Source organism: Lactuca virosa, chromosome 1 (genome assembly GCF_052849685.1).
Source record: "Lactuca virosa cultivar CGN04683 chromosome 1, Lactuca_virosa_CGN04683_v6, whole genome shotgun sequence".
Classification (NCBI taxonomy): domain Eukaryota; kingdom Viridiplantae; phylum Streptophyta; class Magnoliopsida; order Asterales; family Asteraceae; genus Lactuca; species Lactuca virosa.
The window spans coordinates 224966438-224982268 of record NC_136426.1 but is presented as its reverse complement, the minus strand read 5'-3'; positions in this window follow the sequence as shown (position 1 = coordinate 224982268).

Sequence of the window (15831 nt, the reverse complement as noted above, 5' to 3'; positions counted from 1 at the left end):
GCCTTCAGCACAAAGCAGGACCACCTCAACCCAAGCAACAAGCACACAATCATGTGCGCATAACTAACATATACTGGCATATACATTCAACAAACATATCTATCTCACTGATCACCAATCATAGCAATCCCTCATAACTATAGCACTGACCTAGCAGGTCACTAGCATATTCATCCCTACGGATCATAAAAGCATAACATACTGTCTATCCTGATTCCGATCTAACAGATCATATCCACATGTAACATACCATAATGATAACAACTAAAGGGCCGGCCTTGGTGCCTTAGACCCTATCGATATAGTGAGGATAACTCATCTCGCAGATGTCGACTCGGTAGATAAAACCCAACTCTCGAATCACTTGACACAGGCTCCACCACCTATTACCATAGCATAATGAACTCATAAGTCCTTAACCTTATAGGGTACTCCATAACCCACTAGTCAACTGTTGGTCAAAGTCAAAGTCCTCAATCAAGATCAACAGTCCATGTTGACCTCAACTCGCCGAGTACCCTAGGCTACTCGCCGAGTTCCTTTCTTACTCACCGAGTCATCGAGGTGACTCGTCGAGTTCCTCCGATTCTTGATCAAACTTTAAGGCCACCCGTCGAGTGTCCTTCTTGCCACTCGAAGGATACACACTCATACATATCCTGGAGAAACTCATCCGACTCGGTGAGTTGTTCATCCAACTCGTCGAGTCTACGACGATCTTCGTCACACTCACTGAGTTGTTCATCCAACTCGTCGAGTTCAATGCCTATCTTCATATGACTCGCCGAGTCGACTTTGTGACTCGCCGAGTCTCTTCAGTCCTTTATCCATGCAGACACTTTCTAAGCCATTCCAAGGCCCCAAATTGCAGATCCAACTTCCTTAGGCATGCTTATCACGTAAAGTTGCAAACTTTATGTGCATGCAAGGCTTTAAGACCCTAAAATGGCACAACTAAGCTTGCAATGAAGTCACATCCTTGAAAGAAGGCTCATACTAGACAAGGGTGATGGCTTTATGAATCAAGAAGCCAAGGGGAGTCCAGATCTGAAGTTACAACTTCAGATCTTGGCTTAAACACAAGAATCCTTTTCTGAAGTGATGCAAAAAAGGGGTTTAGAAGAGAATGAGCCAAGGGAAAACGATTTAATACCTTCAAGAGAGCCCTTTTCTGATGCAGAACTTGAATCCCACAAACTCTTGCTTCAACTAGCTTGCTTCCTAAGAGATTCCCTCACCAAGGATCTTCCTCCAAGCTCAAACTTCCAAAGAATACACACACACTCAAGATAGGGTTCTTCTGGACTCTCAATGGACTGCAAAGAGGCCAAAGGAGGCGTATGATTCCTTAAATATGGTGCAAGACCCCGGAATTTAGGGTTTCATCTACCAGCTCCTACTCGTCGAGTCCCTTAATGGACTAGGCGAGTAGGTCACTAAACACGCGTATCAAGCCCGCTGCTACTCGACGAGTAGGGCAACCAACTCGTCGAGTAGGACTTAAAACCAAATGACGTTTTATTTAAATCCATACCTGGAATCGGGGCGTTACATACACACTGATGTGTGTGGACCCTTCAAAACTGCCACAAGGGATGCTAATCGCTATTATGTGACTTCTACTGATGATTATAGTAGATATGGATATATCTACTTAATCAAGCATAAGTCAGAAACCTTTGAAAAGTTCAAAGAATTTAAGAAGGAAGTCGAGAATCAACTGGGCAGGAACATTAAGATGCTACGATCCGATCGGGGAGGAGAGTATCTTAGTATCGAGTTCCTTGACTATCTTAAGGAATGTGGGATTGTCTCATAATTGAAACCTCCTAGGACACCACAACTGAATGGTGTGGCTGAGAGGCGCAATCGAACCTTGTTGGACATGGTTCGTTCCATGATGAGTCGAGCTTCGTTACCAATCTCATTCTGGAGGTATGCCTTTGAGACTGCCGCCCATATCCTGAATCTAGTCCCTACTAAAAAGGTTGCCAAAACACCTCATGAGATGTGGACTGGGAAAGTTCCCAATTTGGACCACATCAAGATTTGGGGTTTCGAGGCCTTCGTGAGGCGTGAGTCTCATGATAAGCTGGACACTCGAAGTGAGAGGTGTATTTTCATCGCCTACCCATAAAGATCCTTTGGTTACCTCTTCTACAGGCCTAGTGAGAATGTGGTCTTTGTAGCTAGAAGAGGAGTCTTTCGTGAGATAGAGTTCATAAGCCAAGGAAATAGTGGGAGGCAAATTGACTTTGAAGAAATTCAAGAGTCAAGTGGTGAAGGAACCTCAAACCCTAGCAATCAACCTGAGGAGGAAAACCCTGTTGATCCGACTGACGAGCCCATACCTCTGAGATGTTCCACAAGAGTTAGGAATGCACCTGAGCATTACTATGGTTTCCATATTACTGCGGAAGGTGATACGCTTATCAGTGATAACACACTGGTAAGTCTGGATGAACCTAACAGCTACACGGAAGCCATAGCAGGCCCGGAGGCTGCGAAATAGAAAGAGGCTATGAACAGTGAGATACATTCCATGTATGACAATCAAGTTTGGAACTTGGTTGAAAATGTACCAGGTCGTAAGACAGTCGGGTGCAAATGGATCTTCAAGAAGAAGACCGACATGGATGGTAATGTACATACGTATAAGGCACAAGTAATTGCAAAGGTCTTTTCTCAAACTCTGGGAGTGTGTAAGTTTAAGAAATCCATCTATGGATAAAGCAAGCACCTCGCAGATGGAATCTTTGCTTCGATGAGAAAGTCAAAGAGTTTGGCTTTTCGAGGAGCGAGGATGAGTCATGTGTATATGTTATGGCTAGTGGGAGTGTAGTTAGCTTTTTGGTGTTATATGTGGATGACATACTACTCATAGGAAATGACATCCCAACCTTGCATGAGGTTAAGTCCTGGCTTGGGAAGTGTTTCGATATGAAGGACCTTGGGGAATCTACCTATATCCTAGGGATAAGGATATTGAGAGACAGGAGTAAGAGACTAATTGGACTTAGTCAGAGTACATACTTGGATAAGGTGCTAAAGAGGTTCAGTATGCACGATTCCAAGAAAGGGGAATTACCGATCCAGAGTAACGCCAAACTGAGTAAGACACGGAGTCCGAGTACAGAGGCTGAGATAGCTGAGATGAGCCAGGTACCATATGATTCCGCTGTGGGCTCAATCATGTATGCTATGACTTGTACTCGCCCTGATGTGACCTTTGCTTTGAGCATGGTCAGTAGATATCAAGGGAACCCTGGAAAGGTTCACTAGACTGCAGTAAAGAACATTCTCAAGTATCTGCGAAGGACTAAGGACTGGGTCCTTACCCTTGGTGGCAGTGATGACTTAAGAGTGGTAGGGTATAGCGATGCTAGCTTTCAGACTGATAGGGATAATTTCCGCTCTCAGTCAGGCTGGGTCTTTATCCTAAATGGCGGATCAATTACATGGAAAAGTTCCAAGCAGGAGACGGTAGCTGATTCAACTTGCGAATCAGAGTATATAGCAGCAAGTGAGGCAGCAAAGGAGGCGATATGATAAAGAACTTCATTAGAGACCTTGGAGTTGTACCAGCTATAAAAGAGCCAATGGAAATTTTTTGTGACAACGAAATTGCGATTGCTTTAGCTAAGGAACCAAGGGCTCACGGGAGATCCAAACACATTGACAGAAAATAACATTTCATTAGACATCGAATAGAAGAAGGAATCCTCGTGGGAAAGAGGGTATCATCTGATGAGAACCCAACAGATCCCCTCACAAAGGGACTGAGTAGGGTTAAGCATTTACAGCATGCGAGGCGCATCGGGATGAAGGATGATATTAGTTTTAATAATTAGATAGTTTTTGAAACTTGTAAAATGTAATTGAGTAAAGTTGTTATTTATTTATGAGTAAAGTGTTACTATCTTATGTTAATCGTTTACTATTGTTTCAATTTTGCATGTTTTGACTTCCAGAATAATTATATTATTCAAACTCTCCACAGTCAGTCATACTTTGGAAGTAAGTATTGAATTAAGACTGTCATGAATCGGGTTTGTATATTGTCTAAGGTGTATTAGACATAGCAATGGTTGCTACAACATTCATGAGTGCTCATGACGTCTGATTATTGGACACAACCCATGCTCATTTGTATCACTTCATTGAATTTTTCTCGAGTGATCGTGAGACGGTAATATCATATAAATCTTCAAACCTAGAGATATGAGTTTTTGACTATGAATTGGTTATACATTGATTGTACGAAAACGCATTGGTAACTCGATGTTATAAAATGTGCTTTTGTGCATAAGTCAACAAGTAGTCAGTACAAGCATATGAGTCGAAGTTTATCTGTTCCTTCTAGGATTAGAAGCGATATCTGGGCCCCTCGATGATTTTGTTTTGACCTATGTACCGGGCCCGGTCAGAACCTAATTGATGTGTTCAATTTAGTTCTATGTCAAACAAATCAAAGATCGAGAAACAAATGTTGGACAATAAGTAAGACCATTTTCCATGTATTTGTCCGACTGATATCTTGAGAGCAGAGGATTATATGATCACTTATCTTAAATGGCGTATCATCATCATCATCTCAGTTCCGAGAGACTTTGAAAGAGCTACGATTGCTAGTCGGATTCTGAAGTCATATCTGCAACTATAGTTATTAGACTTCTCCAAGTGGGAGACTGTTCGATATAGTGTCTAAGTCCATAACTATATTTGGTATGTACTTGACCCGGCCCGGCATGGTCCATTTGGGTTGCATGGCATTGAAACACTTGGATAGGCAAAATGAGAAAAAGGACACTTAAGGTTTATTAATATATTATAAGTTCTAATATATTAATAATATTATTTAATTAGTATTGGTCAAGAATTAATTTAGAATTAATTTGGTGATCAAGGGGAGACTAATTAAATATATGGGGTTGATTATGTAAATTATCTATTCTTATATAGTGTGCTAACGATCCATGGTTTATGGAGTTGGGCTAAAACCCATAAGGTGCTCTATGGATAGTCCATGGGGGTTATAAACCCATGGATCATGGGAAATGAAAAGTCATGTCAATTAGGGTTTACATGTGGTAACCCTACTTGTGACACAACTATAAAAGGACCCCTTGACTAGCAAAATCGGACCACTAACTGTAAGACCAAGAGGGCAAGCCGATTTTGTGTGATAGTGAACTTCTCTCAAGTTATTCTAAGTATTGTGGTGTTGTGTGAAGCATTTGAGGCATCACATTCGGGGTGCTAGGCTCACAAAGTCATCAAGGAATCCAAGCTACTAAAAGGTATGTTATTCTACTTGATTTTTGTATTACAAGTTCCCATAACATGCTAGTTAGGATGTAAACCTTGGAAAATCAAATTTGCATGTATATTAGAGAAAACATAGATCAAAAGTTTCTAGGGTTGCATGTACACCATAGGAGTGTTAGAATGCTCAAAACCCATCAAGAAGTTCTTATACATACACCCATCCATGTCAATCCCTCTATCCGGGTCGTTCCTCCTGACCATTCAGGGTTCAACTTGACTCACAATATGACTGTAATTTCCTTCCTCCGACTGTTCAGGTTGTACAATGGGTACAATAGGTTCATCCCTATTTTGTTGAAGTAGATGCCTCGTCTCCTCCATCTGACGATCCAACATCATTTATATCATTGCTTGTAATCCTGCCATTGTGATTGGCTCGGGTGCAGCTGCTACCTCCGGTGCACGCTCAATCACTCGTGGCTCAGGCAGTAGGTTTCCATTAGCGTGTCCTAATTCGCTGCGGGTTCTCACCTTGTCGATCTATACACTCTAGCAGATGTTCAGTGTACGGCGACGAGAAAAGGGAAAGCTTTATTTGCGACAGATGTATAAATCTCCTTATCACTCCGAAAGGTTATCTGCCAGTTCTAATACCGTAATTAAACGTTTAGAAATCTGAACACATAAAATTTCCAGATCCGGTCGGCAACAGACCATAGATCCGATCAAACGATAATATCATAAAGCATAGAAGGCATATTATAGCACAAATCATTTAGCACACAAAAATGCAATTTAGGCAACTCCCCTAAATAAGCTAGTTCTCGTGTCTATTCAGGCATACATCTTTATTGGATTAGGTGTCTAAGCCCATAACTATAATTGGTATGTACTTGACCCGAGAGTATTGTTTAATTAGTATTGATCAAGAATTAATTTGGAATTAATTTAGTGATCGAAAGAGACTAATTAAATTAACGGGGACTGATTATGTAAATCAATGATACATATGGTTTGGGTTATTGATCCATGATGGACTAAGTTTATGTAAGTTTCCAGGAAGAGTTAGTCCATATGAGTTATTGGATCATAAGCCTAAGTGTAAGAATTAGAGTTTTCATATGACACTTGGAATTCTACACTCTATATGTATTTCCCTAAGCCTAAAATCGCACCGATGAGTTCAAAGGAAGACCTAGCCAATTTTGTGTCTCCAAACCTCTCTCTTATATTCATCCAATTGTTCATGGTGTCTTGTGAACCGTTTGAGGCATCACACTTGAGGTGCTAAGCTCTTGAAAGGCCAAATTCTACAAGCTACAATATAGAGGTATTCATCTAACTTGATTTTATGTTTCAAATATCAAATTGTATGCTAGTTGTAGGCTTCATGCTTTGAATAATTTTATTGCATGTATAACTAGAGAAAACTTAGATCCAAAGCATTAGGGTTGTATGTGCACCATAGGAATGTTAGAGTACATAAAACCCAACAGTGGTATCAGAGCCTTGGGTAGTTTTCTGTTATATAGATGTATTGTTTAATTGTTCAAAGTTGAAAAACTTGAAAAAATTGTTGTCTGACTGCTGGACTCGACGAGTCCCATGAGTGGACTCGACGAGTTGGCTCACATTATTATGAACTCGACGAGTCCATACCCTGGCTCGACGAGTTGGATCATTAGATGACACATTTTTCGAGTTTTTGACCTGTTTTGGATTAGGATCATTACCACAAAATGTTTTGGCTCATAATATTCAATTTTACTCAATAATTATCCCCATCCAATAACATGATGATTGCCAAATTTGTAAAATTTGAATCATTTTGCTATAAGAGTTGCATTAGGTCAAATTTGTGAAAGATAAAGAATATATGATTATTTTTACTAGTTTTAAATTTGAACTAAATGTTTTAAGAGGTTACAAAATTTGTCATCAAGTTTTGGAACTCAAAAGTTTTTAAGGAGTTACAAAATTAAGTGCATATGTTATGAAATCCAAAAGGTTTTCAAGAGTTTCATAACTTGCCCTCAAGTTATTGAATATGAAAAGTCTCATTCATGAAAACATTAACTATTGTAATTGAAAGGTTTCAAAAGATGCAACTCTTAGGTTCATAACTTAAAAATTAATTAAATAGTGTTTAATTTTGAATTTTTATAACCTTGATGCTTTGAATAGTTCAATTACACCTTATGGACTTTATTAAATTGATTAAAGTGTTTAATTAAAAGAGAATTAATTAATCCATAATCATATGGTTTAAAGTTAATTAAATTAAGAGTATAATTTATTAATAGATTAAACCACCGAGTATTTTAAATGTATAAAATACACCCTTATACTATATAACATTAAAATTTTAATATATTATATATGTATAAGTAAAAGGTCAGTCTTACCGTTAGTAGGTCTCATTCACGAAGCTAGTCTATAAGAGGTGTTTAAGGAAAATTGCCTATGAAATGGAGATTGAATGGGTATCCACTCTTACCCACCACACTCTTGACTAGTGGAGGGTCAGTAGCCGAACGGGTTTGATTGGACACTTAAACCCTCACTAAAATTATAATGGATTATAAAGTATCTAAACCCTTATAAATTCTTAATCTTAGTTACTTTAGGAAAAATGTGAATTTGATGCTATTCCCTGAAATTGCACTTTGCACCTTGCCAAGTCGTTAGTGGAGCGTGTGTAGTTAACCGGCACACTAACTTGGACTAGTAAGGGTGGAAAAGGGTAGCTCGTAAATTATCATTGATCAATGGAGTGTGCGTGGTTAACCGGCACATTGATTAGGTGATTAATGACATCGAGAGTACCAAGCTAATTTACATGGTTATTCACACCTTGTTTGTGATCCTCGGTATCCCAGTCACAAACTTGAAGGGCATAATCGAGATTAAACATGCCATTGAAAAGCTCAATGAATCTCAAAACATCTAGGAGTTTCATTTAAAACTTAATTCATTTAAAAAATTTCGTTTTCGTGGTGGAATTGGTAAATCGTCATTTACCTACCGACAAATAGTTTACAATTGGATTACGGCATCCCTCTTCCGTATTGTAAACTATTGTGTTGGATCCTAGCCTTAGTATTTCATGTGGGTGTTATATAAAGGACTTAAATCGATTAACTTGAATTTCTCCCTTGTAGATGTCTAGTTCTGACATATATGGTCTTCCCGAATCTTATGGAAAAAGCTTTCCTCATGAAGACGATGTTCACAGAAATCATACTTCACTTCCTCCACCTCCTCCTATAATTCTCCCTGACCCACATGTTCGTCGACTTGAAAATTTCAAGATTACTCAAGCCCTATTGCCAAGCAAACACAAAGATGAAAACTTTATGTGTGCACACGTCTTGGAGATGAAGTCATACATTGACAAGCTGGGAATGTTAGGTGTCATTGTCTCGAGGAAGTTGGTTGTTGACTTGGTTCTTCAATCATTTCCTAAGTCATATAGTGAGTTTGTTAAAGACTACTATGTGACAGACCACAACGTGACCCTTATCGATCTTACCTATTTGCTAATTATTGATGAATCAGCAATGATTTGGCGCACTGGTAATGTAAATTTGATTGGAAGATCTACTTCCCAAGCTGCCATGGACATAGGCAATGACATAGATAGTCCAGAAATGATCCCTTCTCCTATGGGAAGGGAATTGGATATGGTCAAAAGATTTGACCATAAGAGAAAAGCCAGTTCTGAGATAGTTCCATGTGCAAATGCCAAAGAGTCCACTTGTTTCTACTGCCATTTGAAGGGACATCGGAAGCGAAGCTGCCCTGACTACCTGAAAGATCTAAGAGAGGGTAAAGTCAAATTATTTGACTCTGCTTCAAGTAAGTCCGCTATTTAACTCTATTAAGTTCCTATTTGTAGATTCTTAATACATGATGTAACAAGATCGCATTTTGATGTTTTGTAAAATCGATGAAAAAGAAACGAAGTTTAAAGGAAAAGCATGATGAGTCTGATCGCAAAGAGATGGATTTCGATCGCATGATTTGATGATTGGATTTTTGAGCAGCTGCTTAGGAGTTATGATAGATTGCTTAGAAACATGTCGTAACATAGTTTTCATTTGTAATTGCATTGTAAGGACAAGATTTTCTGCAATTTTATAAATAAATAATTTTTTTTTGATTTTATCTTATTTTGTATTTCCTTACAATGGCATTTGTAAAAAAATGGATGTTTGTATGTTTTCATATGGATTTGATTCTTTCGTTTATGGTAGTGTATAAATTTACCAAATAAGGAAATATTCTCATCACCCAAGTTTAAATTGGATAGAAACTTGGAATCATGCAACTTGTATTGTGTGATAAATGAGAACCTTCGTCTTTGGGAAATTAAGACTAATTCCTTGTTCACATGTATATGTGAGTCAAGTGAAGGACTAGGGGATTGAGTACAATTGGTTGTGCACTGGTCAGGTCCACCATAAAGAACAATAAGACTATTTGTCATGATTTACTAAAAGATTAGTGAATATGGTGATGCTTACAAGATTAAGTGTAATTCTGAATCATTGGAAAAGTTTCAATGTATGGCAGAACCAATAAGAAGAATCAAATTAGGCAGAAAGATAAAAAGTTTCTCCAATCTGAAAGGAAAGGAGAGTACTTGAATATCATGTTTTATGATCATCTTAATGATTATGAAAACCATATCACAATTGATCCTCTAAGGACACCTTAGTGCACTTGTATGGCTAAGAAGAGGAATCGGAAATTGTTGAAATGGTTAAATCAGATAAGGTGAGTCATACTTCGCTCCAAAATCAAGTCTTAGAGTCATACTCCAAGACTGTTCCTTGAGTGACATATCTTAAGTAGGTTTATAACACATTTAGAGTTGGTAGTTGTTATGTCTTTAAGACAAAGACCAACTAAGACCATTTGTATGAAGTGTTTTTCCTTGATAAGAATCCGCACTAAATCTTGAATATTTGTTTGTCAATGAGTGTTTCTTGATAACAGAATCTTATATGTCAAGAGGTCTGTGGGAGTCTTAAAGATCTTGAAAAGTTTTAGGAACTAATCAAGAATAAACCTATTATTTATTACTAGCACACGACTTGAGGTTCATAACCTATTATGTTGACATATTCTTGTTTCTGTTCCCATTCCAATTAAAGTTGACTATGCATGTGAGTTCTATGAGTTCTCAGTTGTTTGCATAAGGCAATGCACCTTGATCGGTGAAAGTTCATTGATCTGTAAGGATGAGCTGTTGAGCAACTTGGAAAACATGGTAGGCCCTTGTGCTACCAAGTGGCAAGAAATTAAGATTGAACAAGTTTAGTCCATATGAGTTTGAATTTGTCATAAACCTTGTCTTATGATAATGGTTGGGAATGACAGATTCACATGGATAGGAACACATACACCATAAAATCTAAGTCTCATCAGGTTTCCCTCGAATTCATGAAAATGATTGTAAGGATACGCTTTCACTAAGTAGATTTTAAGGAGATAGCAGTTGTGTTAATTGCGTTCTCAAATTCGATTATGATTACGCCATCCCTCTTCATAGTTCGAATTGAGAGAAATGGAAAATAGTTTGAACATTCAGAACTTATTGATGTAAGTTCTAAAATAGTTTATACACACATATGGGCTTTCTAATCAAAGGTGTATGAGCTTAGATAAAGGCTTATCGAAGCATCTCGGATCAGAAATCTAAACTTTGGTAAGAAAGTCAATAAAGTATTGATTTCTAGAAGTCCAGCTGATTTTGGATACATGTCAAAGCTAGTGGGAGCATAAATGTTATGCTAGTAACAAAATAATTGCAACCCTAATAACCTTGGATCTATGTTTGTCTAATAATCATGCAAAGTTGAATTCCAAGGTTATATTCCTGTCTAGCATACATGGGGAACATTTTTAACTTGAATGAAAGATAGAATAACTTACCTTGTTGTTGATTATGATCCTTGAAACCTTGTGAGCCTAGCACCCCAAGTGTGATGCCTCAAATGCTTCACACAACACCAAATGCAAAGGAGTAAACTTTGAGAGAATCTTACACTTGCAAAATCGGCTCTAGCCCTCTTGTTTCTTATGTGTAGCCAATTTTGTTGGAGAATGGGTTTCTTATATAGTGTTGACACATCTAGGGTTACACCATGTAAACCCTAATGTGTCATGACTCTTCATTTCCATGACCCATGGGTTTGTAACTCCCATGGAGCATCCTATGGGTGGAACCCAACTTGATAATCCATGGAGCCTCTTAGCCCACTATATAAGATATGGAAGATTTACATAATCTACCCATATATTTAATTAGTTATCTTTTGATCACTTAATTAATTCTAAATTAATTCTTGATCAAACTAATTAAATAATATTATTAATATATTAGAACTTATAATATATTAATAAACCATAAGTGTTATTTCTCTCATTTTAGTTTATCCAATTGCATGGTGCCATGCAACCCAAATGGACGATGCCGGGTCGGGTCAAGTACATACCAGAAATAGTTATGGACTTAGACACCTTATCCAACAGTCTCCCACTTGGATAAGTCTAATAACTATAACTGCAATACTTCAAGAACCGATCGGCAATCGTAGCTCTTTCAAGGTCTCTCGGAACTGAGAAGATGATGATACGTCATTTAAGATAAGTGATCATATAATCCTCTGTTCTAGATATCAGCCGGACAAATACATGGATCAATGTCTTACTTATTGTCTAGCAGTTTGTTTCCCGATTTCCGATTTGTTTGACAAAGAACTTAATTGAACACATCAACTTAGTTCTGACCGGGCCCGGTACATAGGTCAAAACAAAATCATCGAGGGGCCCAGATATCAGCTTCTAATCCAAGCAGGAACAGATAAACTTCGACTCATATGTTTGTTCTACTACTCATTGAATTATACACAAGAGCACTTTTTATAACATCGAGTTACCAATGCGTTTTCGTACAATCAATGCATAACCAACTCATAAGTAACAAATCATATATCTAGGTTTGAAGACTTATATGATATTACCGTCTCACGATCACTCGAGATAAATTCCATGAAGTGATTCCAGTGAGCGTGGGTTGAGTCCAATGCACATAAATTATGAGCACTCATGAGTGTTGTAGCCATGTCCAACAACTTAGACCTCTGCAACCAATCATGACAGTCTTGATTCATACCTACTTCCGACATATGACCGACTGTGGAGGTTCGAATAATATGATATACCAAAGATAATTATTCTGGAAGTCAAAACATGCAAAAGAAATATAGTAAACGATCGACAAGAGATAACAATTCTTTACTCATAAATAAAACACCTTTTATTCATCATCTAATGTCAATTACACTTTACAAATTTCAACGTTATCTAACTACTAAATCTAATATCATCCTTCAGCCCTATGCTCCGAGCATGTTGGAGATGCTTAACCCGAGTCAGTCCTTTCGTGATGGGATCTGCTGGATTCTCATCCGATGATACCCTCTTTGCCACGAGGAGTCCTTCTTCTATTCGATGTCTGATGAAATGGTATTTTCTGTCGATGTGTCTGGATCTCCCGTGATCCCTTGGTTCCTTGTCTAAGGCAACTGCACTTTCACTATCACAGAAAATTTCCATTGGCTCTTTAATAGCTGGTACAACTCCAAGGTCTCCAATGAAGTTCTTCAGCCATATCGCCTCCTTTGCTGCCTCGCTAGCTGCTACATACTCTGATTCGCAAGTTGAATCAGCCACTGTCTCTTGCTTGGAACTCTTCCAAGAAATTGCTCCTCCATTTAAGGTAAAGACCCAGCCTGACTGAGAGCGGAAATTATCCCTATCAGTCTGAAAGCTAGCATCACTATACCCTATAACTCTCAAGTCTTCACTCCCACCGAGGGTAAGGACCCAGTCCTTAGTCCTCCGTAGGTACTTGAGGATATTCTTTACCGCAGTCCAGTGTGCCTTGCCAGGGTTCCCCTGATACCTGCTAACCATGCTCAAAGCAAAGGCTACATCAGGTCGAGTACACGTCATAGCATACATGATCGATCCTACAGCCGGAGCATAAGGTATTCGACTCATTTCTGCTATCTCAGCCTCAGTACTAGGGCTTTGTGTCTTACTCAATCTGGCATTACTCTGGATGGGTAACTCTCCTTTCTTGGAGTCCTGCATGCCGAATCTCTTCAACACCTTATCCAAGTAAGTACTCTGACTAAGTCCAATTAGTCTTTTACTCCGGTCTCTCAAGATCCTTATCCCTAGAATATAGGCAGCTTCTCCTAGGTTCTTCATAGAGAAACACTTCCCAAGCCAGGACTTAACTTCCTGTAGAGTTGGGATGTCATTTCCTGTGAGTAGTATGTCATCCACATACAATACCAAAAAGCTAACTATACTCCCATTAGCCTTGACATATACACAAGATTCATCTTCACTCCTAGAAAAGCCAAATTCCTTGACTTTCTCATCAAAGCAAAGATTCCATCTGCGAGGTGCTTGCTTTAACCCATAAATGGATTTCTCAAGCTTACACACTCTATTAGGGTACTCTGTATTGACAAAACCCTCTGGCTGACTCATGTAAACATCCTCAGCCAACTTTCCATTAAGGAAATCGGTTTTGACATCCATTTGCCATATTTCATAGTCATGAAATGCGGCTATGGCTTACAGAACCCTAATAGACTTAATCTTGGCCACTGGAGAAAAGGTCTCATCATAATCAACTCCCGGAGTTTGTGAGAAACCCTTTGCAACCAGTCGTGCCTTATAAGTGTGTACATTACCATCCATGTCGGTCTTCTTCTTGAAGATCCATTTGCACCCTATAGTCTTACGACCTGGTACATTCTCAACCAAGTTCCAAACTTGATTGTCATACATGGACTGTATCTCGTTGTCCATTGCCTCTTTCCACTTGGCTGACTCAGGGCCTGCCATGGCTTCCGCGTAACTGTTAGGTTCATCCAGACCTATCAGTGTCTCATCACTGATAAGTGTATCACCTTCCGCAGTAATATGGAATCCATAGTAATGCTCAGGTGCATTCCTAACCCTTGTGGAACGCCTCAGAGGTACAGACTTGCCAATTGGCTCAACAGAAGTTTCCTCCTCGAGTTGAGTGTTAGGGTTTGAAGTTCCTTCACCACTTGACTCTTGAATTTCTTCAAGGTCAACTTGCCTCCCACTGTCTCCTTGGCTTATGAACTCTCTCTCTCTCTCGAAAGAACGCCCTCCTAGCTATAAAGACCACATTCTCACTAGGTCTGTAGAAGAGGTAACCAAATGATTTTTGTGGGTAGCCGATGAAAATACACCTCTCACTTCGAGGTTCGAGCTTATCATGAGTCTCGCGTCTCACGAAAGCCTCGCAACCCTAAATCTTAATGTGGTCTAGTTTGGGTACTTTACCAGTCCACATCTCATGAGGAGTTTTGGCAACTTTCTTTGTGGGAACTAGATTAAGGATATGGGCGGCAGTCTCTAAGGCATACCCCCAAAATGAGATTGGTAGCGAAGCTCGACTCATCATGGAACGAACCATATCCAACAAGGTTCAATTACGCCTCTCAGCTACGCCATTCAACTGCGGTGTCTTGGGAGGTTTCAGTTGTGAGACAATCCCACATTCCCTAAGATAGTCGAGGAACTCTGAACTAAGATACTCACCACCTCGATCGGATCGAAGCATCTTAATGTTCCTGCCCAATTGATTCTCGACTTCCTGTTTAAACTCTTTAAACCTCTCAAAAGTCTCTGACTTATGCTTGATTAAGTAAACATATCCAAATCTACTGTAATCATCAGTAAAAGTCAAATAATAATGATTAGCATCCCTTGTGGCATGTTTGAAGGGCCCACACACATCCGTGTGTATAAGATCCAACAAACCTTCACCCCTATCACAAGAACCTGTGAAGGGTGACTTTGTCATTTTTCCAAGTAAGCATGATTCGCAACTATCATCTGACTTTAGGTCAAATGACTCCAATACTCCATCCTTTTGGAGTTGTCCTATGCGTTTCTTGCTTATATGTCCAAGACGACAATGCCATAATGATGCTTTATCCAAGTTATTATCATTAACAGAATCAATACACAATACATTATTTCCTAAGTTATCAACCACAGATACAGTTTCATACACACCATCACAAGGTAATGCTTTAAAATAAAGAACATTATTAAAGAAATCATTAATCGAACCAACTTCATTATCAAATGAAAAGGTGAAACCTTGTTTATACAATGCATGAAAGGAAATAATATTTCTTGCCATTTCTGGCGAATAACAACATTTATTCAAATCTAAACTAAACCCACTACTTAGTGATAAAGTATAAACTCCAATCTTGGTGACAGGTAAAGCTTTCCTATTCCCCATGATTAAGTTTATTCTTCCATGCTCCACATTCTCACTTCTTCTTAGTACCTGCAAATCAGAACAGATATGAATACCACAACCGGTATTAAGGACCCAAGAGTTAGAATGGGGTGAGTTATTAGATAAGATAGTGTAAATACCTGCATGGTTGGGTTTAACTTTCCCATCCTTCACGTCTTGCTGGT